The sequence below is a fragment of the Engystomops pustulosus genome, chromosome 6 (assembly GCF_040894005.1).
Source record: "Engystomops pustulosus chromosome 6, aEngPut4.maternal, whole genome shotgun sequence".
Lineage (NCBI taxonomy): Eukaryota > Metazoa > Chordata > Amphibia > Anura > Leptodactylidae > Engystomops > Engystomops pustulosus.
In genome coordinates, this window is record NC_092416.1 from 7,970,191 (window position 1) to 7,994,167 (window position 23,977).

General features: G+C 48.2%; 1 long non-coding RNA gene across 1 annotated transcript in view; it reads right to left on the reverse strand.

Moving 5' to 3' along the window:
- Positions 1-11,715: 11,715 nt before the first annotated feature.
- The window catches only part of LOC140134556 (uncharacterized), an 86,370-nt gene continuing 74,108 nt past the window's right edge, over positions 11,716-23,977 (reverse strand). The window contains exon 3 of the long non-coding RNA XR_011856358.1: positions 11,716-12,149. This is a non-coding gene — a long non-coding RNA (uncharacterized lncRNA). The remainder of the gene's footprint in view (positions 12,150-23,977) is intronic.

A 23,977-nucleotide genomic window follows, 5' to 3' on the forward strand; every position in this document is an offset into this window, starting at 1 on the left:
TGGAGTCAGTAAGACAGACCCCCCCCCCCCCCCAATCCAACTCCGACTCCCCAATATCCTGAACTTCGACTCCAACTCTACCAACATGTTGCCGACTCCACGACTCTGAAGTCCTGCTTTCCTGGTCCCTCTAGCTGAGAAGCTTCATTGCTGAGCATGTACATAAAGTGCAGCCACATTCATCTCAACTAAGTGTGGGATCAGGGGTGCACAAGCCGTGACTTGCGGTCCGCACCCTGCTGATGCGAGGATGAGCGGCCCAGCGGTGCGAGGAGGGGCGGCCCAGCGGTGGGAGGAGGGGCGGCCCAGCGGTGGGAGGAGGGGCGGCCCAGCGGTGGGAGGAGGGGCGGCCCAGCGGTGGGAGGAGGGGCGGCCCAGCGGTGGGAGGAGGGGCGGCCCAGCGGTGGGAGGAGGGGAGGCCCAGCGGTGCGGGGAGGCCCAGCGGTGCGAGGAGGAGGAGAGGCCCAGCGGTGCGAGGAGGAGGAGAGGCCCAGCGGTGCGAGGAGGAGGGGAGGCCCAGCAGTGCGAGGAGGGGAGGCCCAGAGCAGAAATATACTGTGCACATTCATCTTTTTTATCTGTCGAATCCGGGTTGTGGATATTTACAGATGGAGGAAAAAAAATCAAGCAGAATTTTTAATAATAAAGTTTATTTAGATAAAGAATTAAATTTTCACTTAATTGTCCTCATATCATCTCATATCAATCATATCCCTCCTTACCCATAGTCCTCATTCATATCCCTCCTTACCCATAGTCCTCATTCATATCCCTCCTTACCCATAGTCCTCATTCATATCCCTCCTTACCCATAGTCCTCATTCATATCCCTCCTTACCCATAGTCCTCATTCATATCCCTCCTTACCCATAGTCCTCATTCATATCCCTCCTTACCCATAGTCCTCATTCATATCCCTCCTTACCCATAGTCCTCATTCATATCCCTTCTTATCCATAGTCCTCATTCAGATCCCTCCTTACCCATAGTCCTCATTCAGATCCCTCCTTACCCATAGTCCTCATTCAGATCCCTCCTTACCCATAGTCCTCATTCAGATCCCTCCTTACCCATAGTCCTCATTCAGATCCCTCCTTACCCATAGTCCTCATTCAGATCCCTCCTTACCCATAGTCCTCATTCAGATCCCTCCTTACCCATAGTCCTCATTCAGATCCCTCCTTACCCATAGTCCTCATTCATATCCCTCCTTACCCATAGTCCTCATTCATATCCCTCCTTACCCATAGTCCTCATTCATATCCCTCCTTACCCATAATCCTCATTCATATCCCTCCCCATCCATAGTCCTCATTCATATCCCTCCTTACCCATAGTCCTCATTCATATCCCTCCTTACCCATAGTCCTCATTCATATCCCTTCTTATCCATAGTCCTCATTCAGATCCCTCCTTACCCATAGTCCTCATTCAGATCCCTCCTTACCCATAGTCCTCATTCAGATCCCTCCTTACCCATAGTCCTCATTCAGATCCCTCCTTACCCATAGTCCTCATTCAGATCCCTCCTTACCCATAGTCCTCATTCATATCCCTCCTTACCCATAATCCTCATTCATATCCCTCCCCATCCATAGTCCTCATTCATATCCCTCCTTACCCATAATCCTCATTCATATCCCTCCCCATCCATAGTCCTCATTCATATCCCTCCTTACCCATAGTCCTCATTCAGATCCCTCCTTACCCATAGTCCTCATGCATATCCCATCCCCATCCATTGTCCTCATGCATATCCCTCCCCATCCTTAGTCCTCATTCATATCCCTCCTTACCCATAGTCCTCATTCATATCCCTCCTTACCCATAGTCCTCATTCATATCCCTCCCCATCCATAGTCCTCATTCATATCCCTCCCCATCCATAGTCCTCATGCATATCCCATCCCCATCCATAGTCCTCATGCATATCCCATCCATAGTCCTCATTCATATCCCTCCTTACCCATAGTCCTCATTCATATCCCTCCTTACCCATAGTCCTCATTCATATCCCTCCTTACCCATAGTCCTCATTCATATCCCTCCTCATCCATTGCCCTCATGCATATCCCATCCCCATCCATTGTCCTCATGCATATCCCATCCCCATCCATTGTCCTCATGCACATCCCATCCCCATCCTTAGTCCTCATTCAAATCCCTCCCCATCCATAGTCCTCATGCATATCCCATCCACATCCATTGTCCTCATGCATATCCCATCCCCATCCATTGTCCTCATGCATATCCCATCCCCATCCTTAGTCCTCATTCAAATCCCTCCCCATCCATAGTCCTCATGCATATCCCATCCCCATCCATAGTCCTCATGCATATCCCATCCCCATCCATAGTCCTCATTCATATCCCTCCTTACCCATAGTCCTCATTCATATCCCTCCTTACCCATAGTCCTCATTCATATCCCTCCTTACCCATAGTCCTCATTCATATCCCTCCTTACCCATAGTCCTCATTCATATCCCTCCTTACCCATAGTCCTCATTCATATCCCTCCTTACCCATAGTCCCTTATTCATATCCCTCCTTACCCATAGTCCTCATTCATATCCCTCCCCATCCATAGTCCTCATTCATATCCCTCCCCATCCATAGTCCTCATTCATATCCCTCCCCATCCATAGTCCTCATTCATATCCCTCCCCATCCATAGTCCTCATTCATATCCCTCCCCACCCATAGTCCTCATTCATATCCCTCCTTACCCAAAGTCCTCATTCATATGCCTACCCACCCATAGTCCTCATTCATATCCCTCCCCATCCATAGTCCTCATTCATATCCCTCCCCATCCATAGTCCTCATTCATATCCCTCCCCATCCATAGTCCTCATTCATATCCCTCCCCATCCATAGTCCTCAATCATATCCCTCCTTACCCATAGTCCTCATGCATATCCCTCCTAGTTGTGTGGAGCTGCAGTAGTAGTGTGTACAGGGTGGGTGCTCTTATGCTTTCATACTGTCCTGGTTCAGCCTTCTATGAGTTGTGTTGGGCAGATTCATGTGCCGTCATACTGTGCGGTCTGTGGTGGTGCACGGCGCCCGGCTCCTCAGAACCTCACCTGTGACATACTTTTCCTCACAGGTTAAGGGTCTCAGGGACAGAGAGAGGTGCTGAGGAGGCGAGACCCTTCCCCTCTTACCTGGCTGACGCTGCGGAAACTGTGGAGAGATAAGAAGACGCGTCATCAGCCATCATGAAACATTGTAAGTACATGATATATTATAGACATAGGAGAATACAGGGTTAAACCGCCGCCACATTCAGTCTATTGTGCCATTGGTCAGGAATTGTGCGGGTAAAGCAACCATTGGGCATCACCAAGTGGGGGAGGGTCCTACACTAACAGTGTCCAATCAGAGCTCCCTCTAACAGCTGGAACGGTAACGCCCAGTTGTCAGTGAATTTTTGCTGGAGGAATAACTGAGGGACACAACCAGCCCCGATGTACAAGAAGTGAGGTCAGGGCCCAATGATGTGGTGGAGCCCCCTAAGCACCGGGGGCCTCAGTATGTGTCGGTCTCTCATACACATGCCATCTCATATAGGAGATCCCTCTGTATATCACATGGGCAGGATCATATAGGAGATCCCTCTGTATATCACATGGGCAGGATCATATAGGAGATCCCTCTGTATATCACATGGGCAGGATCATATAGGAGATCCCTCTGTATATCCCATGGGCAGGATCATATAGGAGATCCCTCTGTATATCCCATGGGCAGGATCATATAGGAGATCCCTCTGTATATCACATGGGCAGGATCATATAGGAGATCCCTCTGTATATCACATGGGCAGGATCATATAGGAGATCCCTCTGTATATCACATGGGCAGGATCATATAGGAGATCCCTCTGTATATCACATGGGCAGGATCATATAGGAGATCCCTCTGTATATCACATGGGCAGGATCATATAGGAGATCCCTCTGTATATCCCATGGGCAGGATCATATAGGAGATCCCTCTGTATATCACATGGGCAGGATCATATAGGAGATCCCTCTGTATATCACATGGGCAGGATCATATAGGAGATCCCTCTGTATATCACATGGGCAGGATCATATAGGAGATCCCTCTGTATATCACATGGGCAGGATCATATAGGAGATCCCTCTGTATATCACATGGGCAGGATCATATAGGAGATCCCTCTGTATATCCCATGGGCAGGATCATATAGGAGATCCCTCTGTATATCACATGGGCAGGATCATATAGGAGATCCCTCTGTATATCACATGGGCAGGATCATATAGGAGATCCCTCTGTATATCACATGGGCAGGATCATATAGGAGATCCCTCTGTATATCACATGGGCAGGATCATATAGGAGATCCCTCTGTATATCCCATGGGCAGGATCATATAGGAGATCCCTCTGTATATCCCATGGGCAGGATAATATAGGAGATCCCTCTGTATATCACATGGGCAGGATCATATAGGAGATCCCTCTGTATATCACATGGGCAGGATCATATAGGAGATCCCTCTGTATATCACATGGGCAGGATCATATAGGAGATCCCTCTGTATATCCCATGGGCAGGATCATATAGGAGATCCCTCTGTATATCCCATGGGCAGGATCATATAGGAGATCCCTCTGTATATCCCATGGGCAGGATCATATAGGAGATCCCTCTGTATATCACATGGGCAGGATCATATAGGAGATCCCTCTGTATATCACATGGGCAGGATCATATAGGAGATCCCTCTGTATATCACATGGGCAGGATCATATAGGAGATCCCTCTGTATATCACATGGGCAGGATCATATAGGAGATCCCTCTGTATATCCCATGGGCAGGATCATATAGGAGATCCCTCTGTATATCCCATGGGCAGGATCATATAGGAGATCCCTCTGTATATCACATGGGCAGGATCATATAGGAGATCCCTCTGTATATCCCATGGGCAGGATCATATAGGAGATCCCTCTGTATATCCCATGGGCAGGATCATATAGGAGATCCCTCTGTATATCACATGGGCAGGATCATATAGGAGATCCCTCTGTATATCACATGGGCAGGATCATATAGGAGATCCCTCTGTATATCCCATGGGCAGGATCATATAGGAGATCCCTCTGTATATCACATGGGCAGGATCATATAGGAGATCCCTCTGTATATCCCATGGGCAGGATCATATAGGAGATCCCTCTGTATATCCCATGGGCAGGATCATATAGGAGATCCCTCTGTATATCCCATGGGCAGGATCATATAGGAGATCCCTCTGTATATCACATGGGCAGGATCATATAGGAGATCCCTCTGTATATCACATGGGCAGGATCATATAGGAGATCCCTCTGTATATCCCATGGGCAGGATCATATAGGAGATCCCTCTGTATATCCCATGGGCAGGATCATATAGGAGATCCCTCTGTATATCCCATGGGCAGGATCATATAGGATATCCCTCTGTATATCACATGGGCAGGATCATATAGGAGATCCCTCTGTATATCACATGGGCAGGATCATATAGGATATCCCTCTGTATATCACATGGGCAGGATCATATAGGAGATGCCTCTGTATATCCCATGGGCAGGATCATATAGGATATCCCTCTGTATATCACATGGGCAGGATCATAGGAGATCCCTCTGTATATCACATGGGCAGGATCATATAGGAGATTATAGAGCAGTACTGACCTGTACTTATGTGTATAAAGCACTTAAGGCGAGATAAAAACTTCCTATCAGCTCCAGCGGCCTCTGTCTGTGTCTCTCCTCTATAATATAGGACATCATAGAGAAGAACTGACCTGTACTGATGCTGTTGGGGTGAAATAGAAACTTAATATTATCTCCAGCAGCCTCTGCATGTGCCTGAGTCTCTCCTCTATCACAGCTGCATCAGAAAGGACATTATAGAGAAGGACTCAGCTGTTCTGATAATAAACACTTGGGGTCAGATAGAAACCTCCTATTCTCTCCAGCAGCCTCTGTATGTGCCTGTGTCTCTCCTCTATCACACAGAAAGGACATTATAGAGCAGTACTGACCTGCACTTGTGTGTATTAAGCACTTGGGGTCAGATAGAAACCTCCTATTCTCTCCAGCAGCCTCTGTATGTGCCTGTGTCTCTCCTCTATCACACAGAAAGGACATTATAGAGCAGTACTGACCTGCACTTGTGTGTATTAAGCACTTGGGGTCAGATAGAAACCTCCTATTCTCTCCAGCAGCCTCTGTATGTGCCTGTGTCTCTCCTCTATCACACAGAAAGGACATTATAGAGCAGTACTGACCTGCACTTGTGTGTATTAAGCACCTGGGGTCAGATAGTAACTTCCTATTATCTCCAGCAGCCTCTGCATGTGCCTGAGTCTCTCCTCTATCACACAGAAAGGACATTATAGAGAAGGACTCAGTTGTTCTGATGATAAGCACTTGGGGTCAGATAGTAACTTCTTATTATCTCCAGCAGCCTCTGCATGTGCCTGAGTCTCTCCTCTATCACACAGAAAGGACATTATAGAGCAGTACTGACCTGTACTTCTGTGTATTAAGCACCTGGGGTCAGATAGTAACTTCCTATTCTCTCCAGCAGCCTCTGCATGTGCCTGCGTCTCTCCTATATCCCTCAGAAAGGACATTATAGAGAAGGACTCAGTTGTTCTGATGATAAGCACTTGGGGTTGGATAGAACCTTCCTATCTCCAGCAGCCTCTGTCCCTCCTCTATTATATAAAACATCACAAGTGATGATCTGATGACAAACTCCGTTCTGCTACATCTGTATAATACTAGTGTCCACAAGCCGTGCCCCAGCATCACCCCACCAGACCAGCAAGACCAAGGGACCCGAAAATATGAAGCCCCAAACACCTGTGACAGACACCAGTTACATGCGGAGACGTCCATCATTGTACTATCTGTAAGGACTCTTCATACAGAGACATGGGGCGGCCGAGACTACACAACTTGTCACACCCCCCCCATCAGAGTGTGGTAGTGTATGACTATATATGTGTTTACAATGTGATGTGTATGTATGACTATATATATGTGTGTGTGTAGTATGATGTGTATGACTATATATATATATATGTGTGTGTGTGTAGTATGATGTGTAGGTATATGTATGACTATACAGTATGATGTATATGACGATATAGTGTGATATGATGAGTATGACGACATGTATGGTGTGATGTATGTGTATGATTATATAGTGTGACGTGTGTATGACTATAGTATGACGTGTATGTATGAATATAAGTATAGTGTGTGTATGTGTATGACTATATAGTGTGATGTGTATGATGATATGTATGTGTATAACTGTATAGAGTGATGTGTATGTATGAATATAAGTACAGTGTGATGTGTATGTATGAATATAAGTACAGTGTGATGTGTATGTATGTGTATGGCTATATAGTGTGATGTGTATGTATGTGTATGGCTATATAGTGTGATGTGTATGGCTATATAGTGTGATGTGTATGTATGTGTATGGCTATATAGTGTGATGTGTATGTATGTGTATGGCTATATAGTGTGATGTGTATGATGATGTGTATGTGTATAGTGTGATGTATGTATGTGTATAACTGTATTGTATGATGTGTATGTATGAATAAAAGTATAGTGTGATGTGTATGACGATGTGTATGTCTATGACTATAGTGTGACTGTACAGTGTGATGTATGTATGTGTATGATGATATGTATATGTATGACTATATAGTGTGATGTGTATGATGATATGTATATGTATGACTATATAGTGTGATGTGTATGATGATATGTATATGTATGACTATATAGTGTGATGTATATGTATGACTATATAGTGTGATGTATATGTATGACTGTACAGTGTGAGGCAGTGACTCTGGTCTCTATACTCAGTCACACGCAGACGGCGCGGTTGCAGAATGCGTTGCGTCCCAGACAACAATAGATGGGACATGTTTGCCATTGTCTGGCGCAGGACGTTGGTGTGAGCCGCGCACCTTCCATTGTCTTACCTCTGGCATCTGGCGGCCCCTCCATATTCCGTCACATGGGAGCGCATCCCCTCCGCAGTCTAGAGCACAGGATGAAAGGAGTTAACGAGAATCCACATCAGCCGGACAGAGGCAGCCTGGGAAATAACGGGGCAACAATTGGGCAAAAATAGCAAAAATGAAGCCCTCTGGTTGTGAGTGGCGCCCACGTCTCTGCAGCAGATCCTGCTCTCCGCATTGTCCAGGCAGCGCACCCCACTAATGTCTGTCCTCAGGTCGCCCCCCTCTCTAGTAGCCGGCAATTTAGGGAGTGGTTGCAGGAAGTGCAGCCCATAATTGGGTGGCCTGGTGCCATGATACTTCTTCACCTATAGTGTCCCTCCGCCTGTCTGGGCCACCACATATCAGCACTTTCAATGCTTTCCTAAGTCATGAAGTCCCCCAGACATCCCTCCATCGGGCACCCACCCTCTACCTACCTACCCACTATAACTCATGCCGGGCAGTGTGCCTGGCACAAGACGGGCACAGACCAGACAATCACATCTGACTACTCCCAACCCACCTGCCTGGCACCTACCTGTAAGGGAACAAAGCGAGGAAGGCAAACGCAACGTTACAGGTGCACAGACACTGGCATCCAGACAGATGGCGGCGCAGACAATGCGCAAAATGGCGTCTCCACCGCCGCAGAATATTAATCAGCGACTGACCCCAAACTGAGCTGCGGAATGAGACACTGGCCCCCAAGACCCTCCTCGGAAAAAGAAAGAAAATCGGGGAAAAAAGAGATGACGGTACCGCACCAAAAAAAGATGCAAAGCCGGGCAGGAGATGGGCATGCGATGGGCACGGGCGAGACACATGCACTTAATGCAAGACTGAACCCTACAGACAGGCGTCCCCCCGAAGTGAGCAGCAGACGTGTCCCCCCGACGCAACAAAAGAGCATCCAGGCAGCACAAGCTCCGCAGACGAGAGACACATGAGAGCGTCTGGCAGCCCCGTACCTGACCTCCAGCTGCCTCTGCCAGTCTGTGCCACCCCCTCCTCTGCCCTCGCATACTCTCTCCTCGCCTGCGGAGTGCGCTGTTACAGGTAGCTGTGGCCTGTGCTCCGGAGTGCAGACACTTCTGGCTGGATACAATGTTGCGGCTTCTTTGTGTCTGTGCATTCCTCTGTACCTTTCTGCCTGGTGCACCTGCCGCTACCTCTTTGTCTGGCACACTGTCACGGCGCTGCGCTCTCATTGCTCTTTGTCTGCACTGTCGCTGCCTCGATTGACCCCGTGTTTTTTTCCCTGATTTTTCCTTTTTCCCTCTATGCACCTGTCTGTTTTCTGCATTCCCTCTTCCCTCCGTCCGTGGTCCCCTGCTGCCCTCCCTCCGTTGCCCCCTTAGCTTGGCTCCAGCAGGTTGAGCCCCATTGTGCGCTGGCCGCTATCCCCCCGGTACCTGTCCGCCTCGTTCATTTCCTCGTCTGACCATCCTCTCTTCCTTCTTCCTCTCAGCTCTCTCACCATTCTCCCCCTCCTCTTGCTGTGTCTCGCTCTCCATTCTCCCCTCGCTCCATCCCTCCCCTCCTCCGCCCTCCCCGATCCCTCTCTCTCCGCCTCCTGGGCTGCCTTTCATTTCCAGACAGGCAGAAAGCGCAATGCGGTTCTAGTCAGGATGGGGGGGATTTATTAAACTTGTCTGGCTCAAGACACCGAGGGAGGGTCTGTCTCTGTGTGTGGGGTGATGGGACTGAGGAGACACGGATAGAACCCCAATAAGGGAGGGGGTTGCTTAATAGTAATGCCAGGTAGATATCCCCAATCTCCCGGTAGGTAGATAGATTAACTCTTCCCTGCCAGGTGGCGCATTGCAGAAGGCGCTTAGTACAAGAGTTAATGTGGCGAACAGCGTCTCATCCCTAATACTGCCGCCATCTCCCGACACCCGTTTTAGGTCTTACCCGACCCCCGGTATGTCGGCTTTTTCGGGTTCCAGCCCTGTGTCACATATCTCAGCATCCTTCCCCCCTGCGTTACGTTTAAGCAGAATGCGTCTGACCCTCTAACTCGTTTTCCAGTCTAGACCGAGACGTTGGGTTATTTTGGAAGCTCGTAAAAATACATCTGTCCGTTCCGATGAAGAAGAGGACGGAACATACATGTTACCATATGACAAGATAATGAAATTCTGGGGTGAATGGAGATAAAACGCACTGGCGTCATCCCTCCCGGGGGCAGAGCCATTGTATCAGTCCTGGTTAAGGACTACTACAACCATCATCCTCTTGTCGGGAAGATTTGCTGGCTCCCTTGTCGTTGGAGTTATTTGCTGGAATCCTCACGTCGTGTAGTGATGGGACATATGTCTGCGCACGTATCCCACATAATTCGATGCAAAGTTATCATGGCAGCCGAGATCTCAGTCTGTCTCACTTGGAAGCGCTAGAACAGACGGAGAAATCCTGCAGATTCACAATGCAGCTTCCTCCAGGGGGCGCTCCGAGACTATTCCACTTGCAAGGTGCAGCAGAGGTCGTTGGAGGCCTGAGGTTCGCTCTGGCTCCCCCTCTCCTCCTGTAGTGTTACTGACAGAACAGCAGGTGACGCTGCGACACCACAGAGACGACTCTGCCGGCTGCGCTCAGACTGAACCCCCCGAGCCGCCCACTGCATGGCAACACAGACACAAAAGATTAAAAAATGATCCTGCAGCCTTTGACTCCGCAAAGCGATATTGGAAAAAGTAGCCAAAAATATCGCCGGAACGGGGACACCAGCTACGGATATACTATTGTGGGGCGGTCGTAATATAAAACATATAGACATACAGCAGGGGTGAGGTACGCAGGTCCTTATATATCATATATCTGTTGCCAAGTAACAGGTATGGCATTTTTGGGGACCCTGTTGCTATGGGATTGCAGTCCATGCCCTTTAAATCTGTCAGCAGTCACCGCTCTGTGGTCTTGAGCCCATAGTCTGCTGACACGTCTGCAGCACATCTTGCAGGGACTCTATAGGATTATTGGCAATATACACTGAAGATCCTCCACACCATTGCAGATATCATAGTTGGGCCCCCTTGTGCTCTTCCAACCTGTCCTCAGTCACAGTACTATAGCCCCGAGTCCACAGTCTGCTGACACGTAGTCTGTAGGACAAAAAACTATCCCACGTCCTTGCACCCCCTCTTGAATACCAACATTGAATGAGCAGGGAGCAGGTCCCTCAAACCCAGTGGTGATCGCTCATGGTGGACGATCATTGGATAGGACATGACGCCAGTTGGTGCATCACATCAAATATTCCTGCAGAATCCCGAATCCGACGGATGGAAGAAGTTGTGATGTCATGGTGAAACCCCAGGGAAAGATAGGAGGCTGTACAGTTATCTCCTGTGGTGTTATCCTCAACTATACAACCTACTACCTCATCCTGGAGCTCACTGAGCAGAAGACCCCTGGAAGGCGGTGGATGAGCGGTTTCCTGGTACGAGGGGAACCAAATAGAAGAGAACATGGACGATAAGCGTAGACATCCAACAAAGTCTATGGAGACACTATATAAGATTGCTATTCCCATGTAACCCTACGTGCCGCCGTAGCCAAGCCGACACAGACCCGCACACTCGAGCTTGTGAGATGGGCACAGCACAAGTTCGGATCTACGGGTTTATGGCAACCAGCAAAACATTTAATACCAAACATTAAAACAGAAAAATCTACTAGTCTGAAACTGTAACATATATGGGACTTCCACATCGACATATTATTTTTATGATCCCTTTAAGTGGGCACCAAATCATTCAAGAATCTAGGATTCAAGGGGAGAAGAACATTCGCCAACATGAACACGACGTCATAGGGCCATAAATAAGATCTACGACTACTGCTGGAACGAAATGGAAGTTGAAAGTTACAAGTTACCTTATTGGGCGGTTAGTATCACCCCTAAATGTCCTCGCCCCGCGCAGAGCCTGGAAGTACCGGCCATGTTACATGCTGCCTGGAGTGGGCGGCTGTACTGGGCCCCGTGCCATGACACTGAAGGCGGTGTTGCATTTTTCGTGGCCTCTCTCTCTCTCTCGCTTTCCTCCCCTTCCCCATGGACAGTTTCCGTCGCAACTAAAAGGAACAAAGGAGAGAAATGAAGACATAAATGCGGGTTGCACGTTGGCACAGGCTGGTATATTCGCTTGGCAGCGGCTGGTCTTCGGGGAAGGATTCCCTTTCTCGTTTCCCACACACTTCTGCTTCCCGTTCTATCTATTCCGAGTCTACCCAACCTATGATGTCACCGCTCTTTGTCCCCCTTATCAATATGTGGCCGGATGTGGGGCCCCTTCTTCCCAGTTATATTTTACTTTCCTTTCATCTCGCTGCCCTCTGACGACTTTTTCCCTAACGTCATCCTAACAGTTCGGCTTTCCCTGCTTTCGAGCTCCGATCTTTACCGTTTTTCCCCCCGTCACTTTCATGGTCACTTTGTTAATTATCGATCCCCGTCTCCATTCCTTTCCCGCCCTGATTCTCTTCATTCATTACCCTCCTCCTCCCTTCCTTCCACTCCTCCCATACTCCGCTCATTCCTAGACTTTTTCTTCGCTGCATTCTCTTGATGGCTTCTGTCTCGTTCCCCACCCCTCGTACTTTACCTCCCTCCCTTTTCTACACCTGTCTTTCTCCTTCATGTCTACCACATTGGTTTTCCTCTTTTTTCCCGCCAAATATAGTACAAACTTTTTCATATTCCGATCCAAATTCAATACAATCAATAAAATTCTATATAACAATCAATTGCTACATTTCCATATATCAATAGCTCTTTGGTTATCACCGACTCTTCATATCCAAAGAGAGCAGACCAGACCCAAGGGCTCAGTGTTACGCACAGCAGCCAAGTACATTGTGCCGTCTGCTCCGGTACTGTACATGTTAAATTACGAGGCTTTCTCCGATCGAGGAGCCGGTGCCAGACCTCTCGGCATGTGCAAGTCACAGCAGAGCCCAACAACATTTCCAAGGCTGAAGATCAAATGAAAGTAATGAAGGGAAAGATATCCGATTATTATGTATGTATCCGATACGGGAAGTTGTATCCCGGAGCTCGGGGGAAGCTCTACGGGTGATGTTCTACACGTTGAACTTTCAGCTTCGTATTACTAGAAGGCCAGATGACTTGTATTTCGACAAAAAATGACCCTACTAATGCTTTATTCCAAGGCACCGGTGGTGGTCCTGGCTCATGGACTCTCACCAATGTGATGGTCATCTTAAGTTTTTTAAACTGGAGAAGCCCTTGTATGGCTTAGAGAAGGAGCCGCATTGCCTGGATCTCCAGACCAGCTTAAAATATTCTACCCTTTTATACCTAAAAAAACACGTAAATCACCACACAATATCTGTTGTTTAATGATACCACATAGATCAATAATATCAGAGGAGTCTTGTCTCACTATGTTCCTCAGGAGCTCTACATTAGGACTATTACCTAGGTACACCAGCACTGGTAGCCCGTCCGGCCCATATAGACATGTATCATCTCAGGCTTTCATATTAATACTTCCCCCTCTCAAAACATGTGTGTATAAGCTCCTATAGGTGTACATGTATTACAGGAGGATATGGGTGACTTCCTGGGTAATGCTCATGATCTATACATAAAGCTGAATTCTTCGCATTTCTCCCCAATTGTTCTATATTTGATGAGAAGCAGCGCTCAATGTCAGGTGGCAGCTGCAGAAGTCACGACAACTTTCAACAAAACTAGAAGAAAATGAAATATAGCTTTGAAATCGATTGAAATCGGAAGGTTTGATGTGACGAAAACCAGAGCTCAATGTCAGAGAGCAGCTGCAAAAGCCAAGACGTGGTTTAAAAATGTGAGAAAAGATGTCAGAGTCACAGCCAAAGTTTTCATTAGGTATAAAGGATTTTTTTCCCCCCTAAAACTATACAAACATTTCTGCAAAATCAAAAAAAGGACAAAATTATTTCAGTAATTGGTTTACGGGTCACGTGTTTGGTGGTCTACTTGAAAAGGAAAGAGGGGAAGTTGAGTTTTATAAGGTGTAAAGGGTCTGAGCTGTAATCATGATGGAGAACACATGTGACCGGGAGGGATTTCCACTTGTTATAGACGAGTTACAATATGATGGTCCTACAGGTTCCCATTACTGGCTGTCAGTAGAGCGTAAACTTTGTAGACTAACAAGAGGTTGTTGTAACATTGTCCACTCTGGGAATCGGGGTCCGTGGGGTAAGAAGTGTTGAATGCTGCACCCAACAAGGTTCCAACAAAGTTGGACCCCATAACTCTGGTGGTACGTAGCAACTATGGAAAAGGAAGATTCCTCATTGACACTTGTCAACGGTAAAACATCTGCCGGCTTGTGGTTGCCCCAGTCAAGAATAGCCTAAAATTTGGAAGCTTCTTATCTTCCGTAGCCCCCGTGAGGAACTAGGTTCTTGGAGGTTTTTGATTGCACTGAATGGTACAAGAGAAGTTTTCTCAATGAAAATCCATCTTGTCCTCAATAAATTAGATGATGACCACAAGTGGCCAGTGGTGCGCTAGATATGTCAGGTATGAGCGATTTGAATGGTGAACATTGTTGGCATAGACCAGGTCCTCACAGTGAAGTTGCCCAGTCATCAGAAACTGGCCTAAGCAACTACTACCAGTATATTGTCTTGCATCTTTCCACCATCCAGATCATGTTTCTTTCATAGCCCAGCACGGCTCCATCACCCAGAAAATCAACTTTCAAGTAAGATGTAAACTGGTTGTATAAAGTCAAGGAGGCGGAGAGTTCAACAGTTAAGTCACGCTTTCCCCGCCCCTGAACACCTCCCCCTGTGACATAATATCCAGACTTCAGGAGATTTGGTTAGTGATGTCTCTGGATGCAGGACCATCAATTACAATGCAGGGGTCTTCCTGAGACAGGGAAAGTTTGAATTCATTGTTAAACTCTCCGCCTCCTTGACTTTATACAACTAATTTACATCTCACTTCAAAGTTGATTTTGTCTATGATGTCACCAGCCTGAGCCAGGTAACATATATGAACTGGAAGGTGTTCAGCTGCTTGACAACATACGGGTAGTGATTTATTGGGTATATTTCTGCCCCTTTAAATTGTCTCAAGACTTGAAAAAGTTTACATCAATAAGATCTCTCCGAAAGTTCATTAATGTGTTGGAGAAGATGTCGCCCATTACTTCATATGTGTTTGACCTTTGACTCTTATACTTCACTCATCTAAAACTTAGGCCTCCTTCACGCAAACTTTTTTCCGACCCCACTTCCTTCCATGTTCTTATGCCCACGGCAGGTGCATGCGAGGCGCCTATGGTGGGCCGACTGTCCACAAGACAGATTATGGGGCGGGTGCTATTCCTGACCATCTTTGTGACTTGGGCAGATACTTTCTATCGACAGGGGTGGTGTGAGGGGGGGGGGATCACGCGCCAATGTCATATGGGCCACAAACATGGATTACGCTTTGCGACCCACAGAGTGGTGATTAGGCCTTAGGCACATGTGTGTGGAGAGTCCTATAGTGGCAAACTATGAAGTTGCGATGAGCTCCTGGGAGACATGTTGGCCAAGATAAGTTGGCGCCAATCCATTTCCTATGAAAAGTAAACAACAGCGTAGAACTTGTCTCTTCACAGTCAAAGCAGCACTAGGAGCTATGGAGTCAGGAATCGGGTCACAAACACCTACCAGACCCAACTATTTTAGGTGGGTCTAGAACAGAAATGGTGGTAAAGGGGGATATAGATTTTTGGCACATGGCCCTTCTCATTGGGTTAATCAGTTCATGGTTTTGTAATCCACTTCTTATAATATCACTGGACTTTAACAGATACTTGGAATATTTTTGTATAATATGAGTACGAAAATATTCACAGATCGTGTAGGTTGAAGGAATGGTCACAAAGACAGTGATGGAAGGAGAAGACAAGGAGGGAGACATCTACCCCACCTCCCGTATTGACAGGGTCAACACCCATAATGTAGGACTGGGTGTTTAGATTTTTGGGACAGGGTCTCTTGTCTGTCGGTAGACCTCTTGGTGCTACTTTTCTACTTATTGGGTTGACCATGTTTGTTACGTTGTTGAAAAAAATCATCGCTCACGATATTGGATTATGATGGAAGCCGCAGAGTAAATAATTCATGAATATTGGGAATATTGTAGATCATAACAACAAAAATATTTACACATTGTCGAAACGGAGGTCAAGTCATTAACGGAGGAAGGAGAAATGGTGGAGGAAGAAGACGAAGGCCCTTGTGTTTTGGCGGGATCAAAGGATGGGAAGGTAGAAGGGGGATTTGGATTTGTGGTTTGGGTTATTTTTATCTTTGTGTATTGTGGCTCTTCCACCCTTTCGGGCCACCAGGCGAGTCATGTCTAACTACAAGTGGATGAGGAACATAAAGAACGTAGAGAAATGGTCATTTTTGTTGAATATCAGTAGTAAAATGTTCTTGTAGGTCAAATGAGAGGTCATCTGGTCAAGGATTAACCAAATTGTACAAAACATCTCGAAAGAGCGAAAGGAAGAATAGTGGAATATCTATAGGAAGAAATCCACTCATGACTCAAGACCAACATGAAGACAACTGAAGGGAAGGTGGAGAATTTCGGCATGGGGCCCTTTGTTTATATTTTTTTTAATGCCAACTTTCTGATCATCAGCTTGACCATAGGACCTAAGTTTTTGGAGATAATCCGTAGTATGAAGGTTGGAGGAGAGGTCGTTCCCACCAGGGATTAACCAAGCTTAACAAAAACTTTACAAGGATGGGAAGGAGAAGACCAGGAGACACGTAGAAGAAGGAACAGGTCATCTGTAACCTCCAGAGCTGGATGAGGTCTCGCCTTGGAGAGGGTAGTAGGTGGCAGAAGTGACTGACGTTAGTTCTGATCCCTGTTACTATGGGAGCTGAATCGTCCTCAGCCGCTCCACAATATATTGGGCACATGCCCAGATATCTCTCCTCCTTTGTCTCTCCCTCCTTCATTCGCTCCCCCTCCCTCTCCTGAGACAGGGTCTGCCTGTTTCTTGTTCCTCACACCTCTCCTGCTTCAGAATATCACACCTTTGTGTCTCGCACATCCTTCCTTTATTCCTACATTCGCTGTCTTGCAATTTCTTCCCAAAAAATTCTTATTTTACACATTGGCATTTTTCTTGCCTTCCCCACGATGTCGAGACGTTGCCTGTTATTTGCCCGTTATTGCCGTTTTGCGTTGTCTATCCCCTTTAATATTTATTTCTTTATTCCTTTTTCGTCTCTCATCTACCCCCCCCCCCCCATTGCTTGCCTTTCCTTCGTCTACCTCTCCCTCCCCCCTATTCTCATTAATTCCTCACACGCAGCACTGCGTCTGATGCCAGGATACCAGGCTGGCACCCGCCATGATGCGAGAGCTCGCGTGGTGCCACAGGGACATGGCTATCCGCAGTGTCTCCATGGCCGTTCGGATGTCTTATAATCATTTTTTTATCCCGGTTCTGCTCATTTTTCATACGTCTGAAATAGTCGTCGTTGAATTTTATGGCCAAAATGACGTCCGGCTTGCCCAGTTGTGCGGCGCAGCACTGTTAGGGGTTAACCCTGTACGACTATGACTGGGTCTTGTAGGGATTAGTTGGCAATCTGGTACTCTGTCACACTCCGCTAGTCCTTTTCGAGTTATTGAGTCTGCTGTGATTGCCACAGCCAATTCCGACTGAAGCCCTCCGCCCCCCCCCCCCCACCGATGGGAAGAGTTATCCGAGACCGTGCACGGAATGACTACGTCCCTCTCCCACCTGCTTTATCTTCCCTTCTATGACTTACTATATACTTCTACTTTCCATACATTCCCAGAATCCATATAGATATTTCTACCTGCCGCCCTACGTAGAAGATTTACCCTATGGAATATTTTATGGTGTAGAAAGATGATGGGTGGATGAATAGATAAGATGTTACATTTATATAAAAGTTGGATAACTAAAAGATTTCTTTTGGTAGTGGGTGGTTGCTGGGAGTTGTAGTCTTCCTACCCTCCTATGGACCTTATATTTCCATATAATATCTAGCTAATAAGTTTCCTTCTAGTCGGAGCGTCCGCCTTTCACCTCCAGACGCTCCGGCACTGGCTGACCGCTCCTTAATCTTCTCGCTCCTCCCCAAACAGAGAAAATAAAATGATGATCTCATCACTTGATGAGAATCCAAAATTGGCGAAATAAAACAGTCGTTAAAGCGGTGTCACCGCATCGTATAGACCTTTAGGACGGCCGGAGCGGATCCATTATTATATTGTATTGGGGGGGGGCCCGACATTTTATCCTTAATCTATGCACAAACGACTTCTCCTTTTCGGACGCCCCAATCGGACCCGCGTTTGGCAAAGTCCCCCCCCCCCCCCCCCCACGACCAAAAATACTATGTGCCTACTTTTGCCCTGTTTTTTCTGGGTACCCATGTCCTTACTTAAAATGGCGTCCTTCCACAATCCCACTCGGGCGCAATTCACACACGGTCAACACGTCACACATCTACGGGTCTAACAAAGGCAAATGAGGAGGAAAAAAAAATACCTTCACGCCGTCACATTGCGGAGTCATGACAACGGGGCGAACCGGCAGCCGATCCCTCGTTTCATTGTCCACTTAAGGTTTGTCGTCTTTTTTTTATTTTTTCGACAGCCCCTCCCACCGAGTCTGACTTCCCGTCTCAAACGGGCACAAAAAAAAAAAAAACTTCTTCCTTAATTCTACGAAAAAGAAGGATTTTTGCCCCAAGTATTGGGGAAGTCAGAAAGGCGGGCACCCTGTCTACTGGTGGCGACGGTCACCCCCATAATTAGCGGGGGTTCTTCCTCTTGGTTTCCCTTGCTCTTCGTCTCGTTTTCTTTCTCACCTCCCGCCCCCCCTCTGCATGCCACCGGCTGGCGTGTCAGACTGCCAGGGGAGCCGGCTCCCTGGCAACGCGAACCCTGGCACATCTCCCAACACTCGCTGACTCAAGCTGTGTTTAACACCTTCAAGCCTGAGCTCGCTCTGCCGCCCAGACACCGGAGCAGCCGGGTGATTACCAGAGGCGGGGGGGTGGGGTGGGGGGGTGGGCATCTTACAAAATAAAGCAAAAATATTTTAAAAAATAATAAAAGACTTTGTGATTTTCTAATGTGCTTGGAAGCGAGAATACTTCCACTTCCGACGTTGGCGCCCCTACCAGCTCACCGCATGGTTATTAACCCACGAGCGTCCAGAGCGTTTTTGTTGGACAAAAATTTCAGGAGATGATAAATTGTGACAACATCGTACGATGATCGAAACATAGACAAATCCAGTGTATACATAATCCTATATATACATAATCCTATATATACATAATCCTATATATATACATAATCCTATATAACCAACCAACTACTCGTGGCCACCAAGTCACAAAGTCTTCACCCCAAAATGATTTATAACCTACGAATACGACAACTACCCACAGCAATGCTGCACGGTCCAGGGTCGGACACAACAATTGGAAAAGTGACCATTGGTGGTGCTCATTGTATACGTGACCATTCCTGGTGCTCATTGTATACGTGACCATTGGTGGTGCTCATTGTATACGTGACCATTGGTGGTGCTCATTGTATACGTGACCATTGGTGGTGCTCATTGTATACGTGACCATTCGTGGTGCTCATTGTATACGTGACCATTCGTGGTGCTCATTGTATATGTGACCATTGGTGGTGCTCATTGTATACGTGACCATTGGTGGTGCTCATTGTATACGTGACCATTGGTGGTGCTCATTGTATACGTGACCATTGGTGGTGCTCATTGTATACGTGACCATTCCTGGTGCTCATTGTATACGTGACCATTCGTGGTGCTCATTGTATACGTGACCATTGGTGGTGCTCAATGTATACGTGACCATTGGTGGTGCTCATTGTATACGTGACCATTCGTGGTGCTCAATGTATACGTGACCATTCGTGGTGCTCATTGTATACGTGACCATTGGTGGTGCTCATTGTATACGTGACCATTCCTGGTGCTCATTGTATACATGACCATTCCTGGTGCTCATTGTATACGTGACCATTCGTGGTGCTCATTGTATACGTGACCATTGGTGGTGCTCATTGTATACGTGACCATTCCTGGTGCTCATTGTATACGTGACCATTCGTGGTGCTCATTGTATACGTGACCATTGGTGGTGCTCATTGTATACGTGACCATTCCTGGTGCTCATTGTATACGTGACCATTGGTGGTGCTCATTGTATACGTGACCATTCCTGGTGCTCATTGTATACGTGACCATTGGTGGTGCTCATTGTATACGTGACCATTCCTGGTGCTCATTGTATACGTGACCATTGGTGGTGCTCATTGTATACGTGACCATTGGTGGTGCTCATTGTATACGTGACCATTGGTGGTGCTCATTGTATACGTGACCATTCCTGGTGCTCATCGTATACGTGACCATTCGTGATGCTCATTGTATACGTGCCCATTGGTGGTGCTCATTGTATACGTGACCATTCCTGGTGCTCATCTTTAGAATTGTAGCATCTTTGAGAGCAAAGTCATTCCAAAATAGTCAACACAAGACTTTAGAACTTTAAGTTACGGTATCTTTTTTCTAAACCTTTGATTAATGTTGGGCCATAGCTAGTGTATAAATTATGGTGGACAGTGGAGGTATGGAAGAGGACAGAGGAGTCTGGAAGAGGAGGAGGAGGACAGAGGAGCCTGGAGGAGGAGGACAGAGGAGCCTGGAGGAGGAGGACAGAGGAGTCTGGAGAAGGAGGAGGACAGAGGGGTCTGGAGAAGGAGGAGGACAGAGGAGTCTGGAAGAGGAGGAGGACAGAGGAGCCTGGAGGAGGAGGACAGAGGGGTCTGGAAGAGGAGAAGGACAGAGGAGCCTGGAGGAGGAGGACAGAGGAGTCTGGAGGAGGAGGACAGAAGGGTCTGGAGGAGGAGGACAGAGGAGCCTGGAGGAGGAGGACAGAGGAGTCTGGAGAAGGAGGAGGACAGAGGAGTCTGGAAGAGGAGGAGGACAGAGGAGCCTGGAGGAGGAGGACAGAGGGGTCTGGAAGAGGAGGAGGACAGAGGAGCCTAGAAGAGGAGGAGGAGGACAGAGGAGCCTGGAGGAGGAGGAGGACAGAGGAGTCTGGAAGAGGAGGAGGACAGAGGAGCCTGGAGGAGGAGGAGGACAGAGGGGTCTGGAAGAGGAGGAGGACAGAGGAGCCTGGAGGAGGAGGAGGACAGAGGAGCCTGGAGGAGGAGGAGGACAGAGGAGCCTGGAGGAGGAGGAGGACAGAGGAGCCTGGAGGAGGAGGAGGACAGAGGACCCTGGAGGAGGAGGAGGACAGAGGAGTCTGGAGAAGGAGGACAGAGGAGTCTGGAGAAGGAGGACAGAGGAGTCTGGAGGAAGAGGAGGAGGACAGAGGAGTCTGGTGGAGGAAGAGGACAGAGGAATCTGGAGGAGGAGGACAGAGGAGTCTGGAGGAGGATAGAGGAGTCTGGAGGAGGGGGACAGAGGAGTCTGGAGGAGGATAGAGGAGTCTGGAGGAGGGGGACAGATGAGTCTGGAGGAGGGGGACAGAGGAGTCTGGAGGAGGACAGAGGAGTCTGGAGGAGGAGGAGGACAGAGGAGTCTGGAGGAGGAGGAGGACAGAGGAATCTGGTGGAGGAAGAGGACAGAGGAATCTGGTGGAGGAAGAGGACAGAGGAATCTGGAGGAGGAGGACAGAGGAGTCTGGAGGAGGACAGAGGAGTCTGGAGGAAGAGGAGGGGGACAGAGGAGTCTGGAGGAGGATAGAGGAGTCTGGAGGAGGGGGACAGAGGAGTCTGGAGGAGGATAGAGGAGTCTGGAGGAGGGGGACAGAGGAGTCTGGAGGAGGGGGACAGAGGAGTCTGGAGGAGGAGGAGGACAGAGGAGTCTGGAGGAGGAGGAGGACAGAGGAATCTGGAGGAAGAGGAGGACAGAGGGGTCTGGAAGAGGACAGAGGAATCTGGAGGAGGAAGAGGAGTCTGGAGGAGGAGGAGGACAGAGGAGTCTGGAGGGAGGAGGAGGACAGAGGAGTCTGGAGGAGGAGGAGGACATCAGAAAGGCACACATAGAAGTCTGGAGGAGGCACATTTAGCATTCTGGAGAGGGACACAAGAGTCTGAAGAGACGGAGGGGTTGGAAAGCACACAGGGTTGTAAGGGACACACAAGCTTAGGGGGGGGGGGGCAGAAGAATCAGAGGTGCGCAAAGGGGAGAAGTCTGGCAATTGCTTTTACTATAAAGCACAGGTGCACGCTAGGCGAAACTAAGCATTCAAGTGCAGGAAGATGCTCAACAGCGGCTGTTATCAGCAGAGAGAGGGAGATGCAGGCCTGAGCATGTGAGTCCATGAGATTGCAGATTCATCTCTGATTGTCGGGGGATATGGTCAGTAGTGACTGCAATCAGTGGAGGGAGATGCAGGCCTGAGCATGTGAGTCCATGAGGCTGCAGATTCATCTCTGATTGTCGGGGGATATGGTCAGTAGGGACTGCAATCAGTGGAGAGACGCAGCATAGAGCATGTGAGTCCATGAGCCTGCAGAGTCTTCTCTGATTGTCGGGGGATATGGTCAGTAGTGACTGCAATCAGTGGAGAGACGCAGGCCTGAGCATGCGAGTCCATGAGGCTGCAGAGTCTTCTCTGATTGTCGGGGGATATGGTCAGTAGTGACTGCAATCAGTGGAGAGACGCAGGCCTGAGCATGCGAGTCCATGAGGCTGCAGATTCATCTCTGATTGTCGAGGGATATGTTCAGTAATGACTGCAATCAGTGGAGGGAGACGCAGCATTGAGCATGTGAGTCCATGAGGCTGCACAGTCTTCTCTGATTGTCGGGGGATATGGTCAGTAGGGACTGCAATCAGTGGAGGGAGACGCGGCATTGAGCATGTGAGTCCATGAGGCTGCAGAGTCGTCTCTGATTGTCAGGGGATATGGTCAGTAGTGGCTACAATCAGTGGAGGGAGACACAGGCCTGAGCATGTGAGTCCATGAGGCTGAAGAGTCTTCTCTGATTGCAGTCACTACTGAACATATCCCCTGACAATCAGAGAAGACTCTGCAGCCTCATGGACTCACATGCTCAGGCCTGAGTCTCCCTCCACTGATTGCAGCCACTACTGAACATATCCCCTGACAATCAGTGGAGTGAGACGCAGCAATGAGCATGTGAGTCCATGAGGCTGCAGAGTCTTCTCTGATTGTCAGGGGATATGGTCAGTAGGGACTGCAATCAGTGGAGGGAGACGCAGCATTGAGCATGTGAGTCCATGAGACTGCAGAGTCTTCTCTGATTGTCAGGGGATATGGTCAGTAGTGGCTGCAATCAGCAGAGGGAGACTCGGCAATGAGCATGTGAGTCCATGAGGCTGCAGAGTCTTCTCTGATTGTCAGGGGATATGGTCAGTAGGGACTGCAATCAGTGGAGGGAGACGCAGCATTGAGCATGTGAGTCCATGAGGCTGCAGAGTCTTCTCTGATTGTCAGGGGATATGGTCAGTAATGACTGCAATCAGTGGAGGGAGACTCGGCAATGAGCATGTGAGTCCATGAGGCTGCAGAGTCTTCTCTGATTGTCAGGGGATATGGTCAGTAGTGGCTGCAATCAGCGGAGGGAGACTCAGGCCTGAGCATGTGAGTCCATGAATCTGTAATGTCTCATCTCCCAGGGTAATGCGCACCTGCAGAGCGTCTCCTCTGACAATCGGGTAAGACCCTACAGCTGCAGGACAGGGATGCTGTTTGGTTCTGTATTACAAGCCCTAATCAGTTCTTCCCAGTGGAGTGGGTGACCCGGCATCTCCTGCTTGTCCACTCCTCTGTCTGAATGGAGTAGCACGCTGCCGCACTATTCATAGTCT